The 7,892-nt window shown below is 38.8% G+C and overlaps 1 pseudogene; it reads left to right on the top strand.

The window, feature by feature from the left end:
* Nucleotides 1-7,357: 7,357 nt before the first annotated feature.
* Nucleotides 7,358-7,626, top strand: LOC105728716 (small ribosomal subunit protein eS27-like; annotated as a pseudogene).
* The last annotated feature ends 266 nt before the right edge of the window (nt 7,627-7,892 follow it).

Genomic DNA, 7,892 nt, shown 5'->3' with positions numbered 1-7,892 from the left:
AAAAATTTAAAAATAAAAAGAATAAAAGCGTTGAGACAAATTTATAATTAACAAAGCCATAGATAGCCAAGAGAAACTTAGCTAAATATTGGTGATTACATCCCACCTCCACCACTGCTTCTCTCAATTTCTGACTAGAGCAAAGTTCCTACTTTTATAGGAATACAAATGCATAAAGGTCATGTTAAGGTGTTGAAAAGTAAAATAACAAAATTGCCATTTCCTGTATATTTTATGATTCTAACTAATGACAGCCATTACTCTGTAGGAAAGATACGTATCTTTAGGACAATGTTGCTTTTCAAAATGTAGCCATTCCTATTAATATTGACCTAGCATTACAGTTTCCTGCTTATTAAAATGAAGTATTCAAGGAAGAAGACTTATAGCATCATGCTAGAATTAAAACTAAGTGTTTGGATTTTATTTATGTGTTTATTTATTTGAGACCAGGGCTCGTCACCCAGGCTGGAGTGCAGTAGTGTCATCATGGCTCATGGCAGCCTAGACCTCCAGGGCTCAAGTGATCCTCCTAGCTCAGTCTTGCAAGTAGCCGAGTCTACAGGCTTGTGCCACTGTGCCTGACAATTTTTTAATTTTTTTGTAGAAATGGGGTCCCATTATTTGCCCAGGCTGAGCTTGACTTCCTAGACTCAAGTGATCCTCCTGCCTCAGCCTCCCAGAGTGTTGGGATTACAGCCACGAGTCACTGCACCTGGTCAAAACTACATGTTTAGATTGTAAGTCTTTGGAATTTTTTTCTTTAGACAACCATGTAAAATTGATATCACCTCAAATGTCATCCTATTTAAAAACTGCAACCTACCCTTAGCCTGATGTTTTAATACAACTTCTCACCAAACATCTTATACCTTACTTACTTATTATACTTGTTATTTATTGTCTCATATTCACTAGAATGTAAGATCTATGAATGCAAATATTTTTGTCTATTTTGTTCGCTATTTTGTTCTTGTACATAGCCACTAAACAAATATTTAAATTACAAAATGTTTTTGAGGCCAGTGCTATAAATATAAACTTAATTCTTAACTTGAGCATATATTCTGCAATATGATTAAACTTATTTCCTAAGATAGTCATAACTGAAGCTCTTGTCCTAATTTGACACAAGAGGCCAAACCATTATCTTCAAGGAAATTGTGATATTTGAAGAGAAGCCACCAGGTGGCGATGTTGTTTCAGACTAATTTTTACTAGAATCAGGTCAATTGGTGAATTTACTCAAAGCTGAGTGGACAGTTTTCATCCTTTTCAGATCTTATGGTCCAGGAATCACTAAATTTTAAAATGTGAATGTTTTAATGAGTTCAAGCAAATAAAATAATTCAAAAACTCCTTTGACTATAAGTCACAATAAGATCAAATAAGTTCATAATTTTAAAACTAGGAAAAAACCCTCAATTTCAGCCACCTCAATTACACATAAAGAAGTGGAAACAAGCTAGACAACAAAGCCAGGACAGCAAATTTGATAATTGAACCTGGCCTGGAATAACTAGATTATGATGCTTTTGTACCTGAGCCATGATCTATTCCTTTCATAAATTTCTTTTCAAATACGTAACTGTGCCTCAAGTATTTGCTGTTGTTTCCAAAGTTAAGAACTTAGCATTTATGTGTGTTCCATTGCCTGTTGGAAGTTAGAGTCTGTTCAGTTTTTTTCTACAAAGAAGAAACCCATAAAATATAACAAGTATAAATATATAAGTATAATGAACATAGGCTTCATAAGGGCTTATAACAATGTATACTTATAATTGTATTTTAAATTTAGGAGCAATTTGAGATCGTAACTACGTGTGTGAGTTTCACAAATCAGGATATGTATAGCGTTTCAAACATATTTCCTTTTAATGACATGTATTTTGCCCACAAAGCAGAATTTCTCTTTAGACTAAAGTTGGTTGTTTTTTCAATTAAGATATAATTCACTTACCATAATTCACAATTTTTAAATGTACAATTCAGTGGTTTTTAATATATTCACAAGATTTGCAACTGTCACCACTATCTAACACCAGAACATTTTCATCATCCTGAATAGAAAGTCTGTAGCCATTAAGTACTAATTCTCTAGTCCCCACCCCAAACTCCTGCCTCTGGTAACCTCTAATCTACTATCTTTCTCTATGAATTTGCCTAATCTAGGTAGTTCATATAAATAGGATCATACAGTATTTGTTCTTTTGTGTCTAGCTTATTTAGCATAATGTTTTCAGTGTTTATCCATGTTGTAGCATGTGTCAATACGTCTTTCCTTTTCATAGCTAAATAATATTCTGTTGTATGAATATACCACAATTTGTTTATCCATTCATAAGTCAATGGACATTGGGTTGCTTTCACTTTTTTGCTATTTGAATAAAGGTGCTATTAACATCTCTGCATAAGTTTTTGTGCATATATATGTTTTAAGTTCTCTTGGGTATATACTTAGGAGTGGAATTGGTGGGTCATTTGTATGTTTAACTTTCTGAAGAACTACCAAACTATTTCCCATAGTGGCTATGCCATTTTACATTCACACCAGCAATGCATCTGGGTTCTGTTTTTTCCACATTCTATCACTTATTTTCCACGTTTTAAATATAGCCTTCCTAGTAGGTGGTTTGCATCATGGTTTTGATTTGAATTTTGCTGATAGAAACTACTGATGTTGAAAATCTTTTCACATGTTTATTGGACATATGTATATCTTCTTTGGAGAAATGTCTATTCACATCTTTTGACCATTTTAATTGGGTTATTTGTCTTTTTATTGTTGAGTTGTAAAAGTTCTTTATTCTGTGTACTAGATCCTTATTAGATATATGATTTACAGATATTTTCTCCCATTCTGTGAGTTTTTTCCCTTTATTGAGCATGCCCTTTGGCACACAAAAGTTTTTAATTTTGTTGAACTCCAGTGCTCTGATTTGAATGTGCCCCCCAAAGTTCATGTGTTGGAAACATAATCCCCAATGCAACAATATTGAGAAGTGGGATATTTATGAAGTGAGTAGATCATGAAGGCTTTGTCCTCATGAGTGAATTCATGTTGTTATCAAAGGAATGGGTTTGTTATCTCTAGAGTAGGTTTGTTATGACAGCGAGTTCTGTCCCTTCTTTCAAGAGTGCTCTCTTGTCCTTCCACCTTCTGTCATGGGATGACAGAGCAAGAAGGTCCTCACAGGATGCTGGCAGCTTGATGTTGACTTCCCAGTCTCCAGAACTGTGAAAACTGATTTTTTCTTCTTTATAAATTACTCAGTCTGTGATATTCTGTTATAACAACACAAAATGGACTAAAACATACAAGTTATCTGTTTTTTTCTCACCTGGGAGTGGTGGCTCATGTCTGCAATCCTGGTAACTTTGGAAGACTGAGGCTGGTGGATCACCCGAGGTCAGGAGTTCAAGACCAACCTGGCCAACATGGCAAAACCCCATCTCTACTAAAAATACAAAAATTAACCAGGCGTAGTGGTGCACACCTGTAATCCCAACTACTCAGGAGGCTGAGGCAGGAGAATCACTTGAACCCAGGAGGTGGAGATTGCAGTGAGCTGAGATTATGCCCCTGAACTCTAGCCTGGGTGACAGAACCAGACTCTTTCTCTCTCAAAAAAAAAAAAAAAAAGTTATCTACTTTTTTCTTTTGTAGCTTGTGCTTTTGTTATGATATCTGAGAAACCATTGCCTAATCCAAGCTCACAAAGATTTACAGCTATATTTTCTTCTAGGAGTATTATAGTTTTAGCTTTTACATCTTGATCTTTTTCCATTTTCGGTTGATTTTTGCAGATCATGTGAAGTTTGGATCCAAATTCATTCGCTTGGTCAGCCACGGTGGTCCATGCCTATAATCCCAGCACTTTTGGGAGGCCAAGGAAGGCAGATCACTTGAGGCCAGGAGTTCAAGACCAGCATGGCCAACACATTGAAACCTCTCTCTACTAAAAATACAAAAATCAGCTGAGCATGGTGGTGTATGCTTATAATTTCACCTACTCAGGAAGCTGAGGCAGGAGAATCACTTGAATTTGGGAAGCAGAGGTTGCAGTGAGCTGAGATCACACCATTGCACTCTAGCCTGGGTGACAGAGCAGGACTCTGTCTCAAAAACAAAAAAAAAATCTCTGGCATGTGAATATCCAGTTGTCCTGGTGCCTTTTGTTAAAGAAAGTAGAGTAGACTTTCTCCATTAATTGGTCTTCACACCGTGTCAAAAATCAATTGATCAAAGATAATATAAATTTCTTTTTTTTTCCTTTTTTTTTTTTTTTTTTGATACAAAGTCTCACTCTGCTGCCCAGGCTGGAGTGCAGTGGTGCAATCTCTGCACACTGCAACTTCCATCTCCTGGACTCAACCGATTCTCCTGCCTCAGCCTCCCAAGTAGCTAGGACTACAGGTACCACTAAGCCCACCTAATTTTTGTATTTTTAGTAGAGACAGGGTTTCACTATGTTGGCCAGGCTAGTCTCGACCTCTTGCCCTTAAGTGATCTGCCTACCTCAGCCTCCCAAAGTGCTGTGATTTACAGGCATGAGCCACTGTGCCTGGCCTCTGAATTATCAATTCTAGTCCACTGATATATAAGTTTATTCTTGTGCCACTACTACACACACTGTGTTGATTTTTTTTTTTTTTTTTAATTTTGAGACAGAGCATCACTCTGTCGCCCAGACTGGAGTATAGTGATGCAATCATGGTTCACTGTAGCCTCAAACTCCTGGACTCAAGCAATCCTCCTGCCTCAGTCTCCTGAGTAGCAAGGACTACGGGTATGTAACACCATCCCTGGCTATTTTTTTAATTTTTTGCAGAGATGGAGTCTCATTGTGTCACCTAAGTTGGTCTTAAACTCCTGGCCTTGAGTGATCCTCCCACCTCAGCCTCCCAAAGCAGCTGTTGATTGTTTTAGCTTTGTAATGGGTTTTAAAATCAGGAAGTGTGAGTCCTCCAACTTTGTTCTTTTCCTAGTTTGTCTTGGCTATTCTGGGTCCCTTACATTTCCATGTGAATTTTAGAATCAGTTTATTCATTTCTGTAAAAAACAGGCAGTTGGAATTTTTATATGGATTGCATTGAATCTGTAGATTAATTTGGGAAGTGTCTTAGTTTGTTCCTGCTCCTGTAACAAAATACCTTAGACTGAGTAATTTACAAACAATAGAAATTTATTTATCACAGTTCTGGAGCTGGGAAGTCCAAGCACACTAGCAGATTTGGTGTTTGGTAAGAATTGCTATCTGCTTCCAAGATGGTGCCTCTTGGTGCATCCTTGTATGGTTGAAGGGCAAAAGGCATTGAACACTCCTTTCTACTTTTTAAAAAGAGTGCTAATCCATTCATGAGGTCAGAGCCCTCCTGTGTTAATCTTTTCCCTAAAGGTCCTACCTCTTAATATTATCACATGAATAGAGTAGTTTCCCCTTATCTGTGCTTTCACTTTTCGAGATTTCACTTACCTATGGTCAATCTCAGTCCAAAAATATTAAATTGAAAATTCCAGAAATAATTCATAAGTTTTAAATTGCTTGCTATTTTGAGTAGCATGTTAAAATCTCACACCATCCTGTTCTGTCTTGTCCTGAATGTTAATTTTATCCCTTTGTCCAGCATATCCCTGCTGTGTATACTACCCACCTGCTAGTCCTTTAGTAGCCATTTCAGTTATCAGATCAACTGTCACAGTATCATAGTGCTTGTGTTCAACTAACCCTTGCTTTACTTAATAATCACCCCAGGCTGGGTGCAATGGCTCATGCCTGTAATCCCCAACACTTTTGGAGGCTGAGGCGGGTGGATCACCTGAGGTCAGGAATTCAAAATCAGCTTGGCCAACATGGCAAAACGCTGTCTCTACTAAAAATACAAAAATTAGCCAGGCATGGTGGTGCACACCTGTAATCCCAGCTACTCAAGAGGTTGAGGCAGGATAATTGCTTGAACCCTGGAGACAGAAGTTGCAATGAGCCAAGATTGTGCCACTGCACTTCAACCTAGGTGACAAGAGTGAGACTCCATCTCTCTCTCTCTCTCTCTCTCTCTCTATATATATATATCACACACACACACACACACACACGCACACACACACATTTTTTAATTTTTTTCAATGTTTTGCAGTTTTCAGTAACAGGTATTACAGTTCTTTGATTAAACTTATTTATTTCGTTGATTACAGTTCTTTGGTTAAACTTATTTATTTTGTAAGGACAAATGGTTCTTAACCTGATATTCTATTAATTCACGGTAGACTTCTGGGAGCCTGCACACCTACTAAAATTATTTTCAGAATTTTATATCTGTGTGTATATGCATTCTTTTTTTTTTAGAAAGACAGTCTGGAACCTCCATGAGAACATCTGTGACCTAAATTTTTTTTTTTTTTTTGAGACAGAGTCTCACTCGATTTATTGCCCAGGCTGGAATGCAATGCCATGATCTTGGCTCACTGCAACCTCCGCGCCCCAAGGTTCAAGCGATTTTCCTGCCTCAGTCTCCTGAGTAGCTGGGATTACAGGCATGCACCATCATGGCTGGATAATTTTTGTTTTTTTTTAGTAGAGACAGGGTTTCACCATGTTGGCCAGGCTGATTGCGAAATCCAGACCTCATGATCCACCTGCCTCAGCCTCTCAAAGTGCTGGGATTTCAGACATGAGCCACCGCACCTGGCCTGTGACCTAAATTTTTATTTTTGTTTTTATTTATTTGTTATACATAATAAACAGAAATGTATTGTCTCATGATTCTGGAGGCTGGGAAGTCCAAGATCGAGGGGCTGACATCTGGCGAGGGCCTTCTGTGTTATCCCATGGTGGAAGGGCAAAGAGGGGGCAAGAGAGAGCGAAAAGGGGGCCAAACTCATCCTTTGATAAAGAAACTTTGATGACTGGATGCAGTGGTTCACGTCTGTAATCCCAGCACTTTGTGAGGCTAAGAAGGGTGGATCATTTGAGCCTAAGAGTTTGAGATCAGCATGGTCAACATAATGAAACCCTATCTGTATAAAAAATTTAAAAATTGCTGGGTGCAGTGGCGCCTATAATCCCAGCACTTTGGGAGGCCAAGGTGGGCTGATCACCTGAGGTCAGGAGTTCTAGACTTGCCTGACCAACATGAAGAAACCCCATCTCTACTAAAAAATACAAAATTAGCTGACTGTGGTGGTGCATGACTGTAATCTCAGCTACCTGGGAGGCTGAGGCAGGAGAATTGCTTGAACCTGGGAGGCAGAGGTTGCTGCGAGCCAAGATCATGCCATTGCACTCCAGCCTGGGCAGCGAGAGCAAAACTCTATCTCAAGAAAAAAAATTTTTTTAATCCTTTCCAGCAGTGATGACCTACCTGCGAGAATATGCCTCTTGCAAAGGATCTACTTCATCCCTCTTCAGAAGAGGATAAGAGGAAACACAAGAGGAAACGCCTGGTGTAGAGCCCAATTCCTACTTCATGAGTGTGAAATGCCCAGGATGCTGTAAAATCACCATGGTCTTTAGCCAGGCACAAACAGAAGTTTTGTGTGTTGGCTGCTCCACTCTCCTCTGCCAGCCTACAGGAGGAAAAGCAAGGCTTACAGAAGGATGTTCCTTTAGGAGGAAGCAGCACTAAAAGCACTCTGAATTAAGATGAGTGGGAAACTACCTCAATAAACACATTTTGGATTAAAAAAAAAAATTAGCCAAGCATGGTGGCACACATCTGTAGCCCCAGCTATTTGGGAGGCTAAGGTGGAAAGAATCACTTGAACCTGGGAGGTGGTTCATGCCTGTAATCCCAGCACTTTGGGAGGCTGAGGCAGGCAGATCACGAGGTCAGAGTTCGAGACCAGCCTGGCCAACATAGTGAAATCCTGTCTCTACTAAAAATACAAAAAA

The sequence above is a fragment of the Aotus nancymaae genome, unplaced genomic scaffold (assembly GCF_030222135.1).
Source record: "Aotus nancymaae isolate 86718 unplaced genomic scaffold, 86718_ANA_hifiasm-v0.15.2.pri h1tg000021l, whole genome shotgun sequence".
Lineage (NCBI taxonomy): Eukaryota > Metazoa > Chordata > Mammalia > Primates > Aotidae > Aotus > Aotus nancymaae.
The sequence above is the reverse complement of the archived record's forward strand: the minus strand, read 5'-3'. Positions and strand labels throughout refer to the sequence as shown.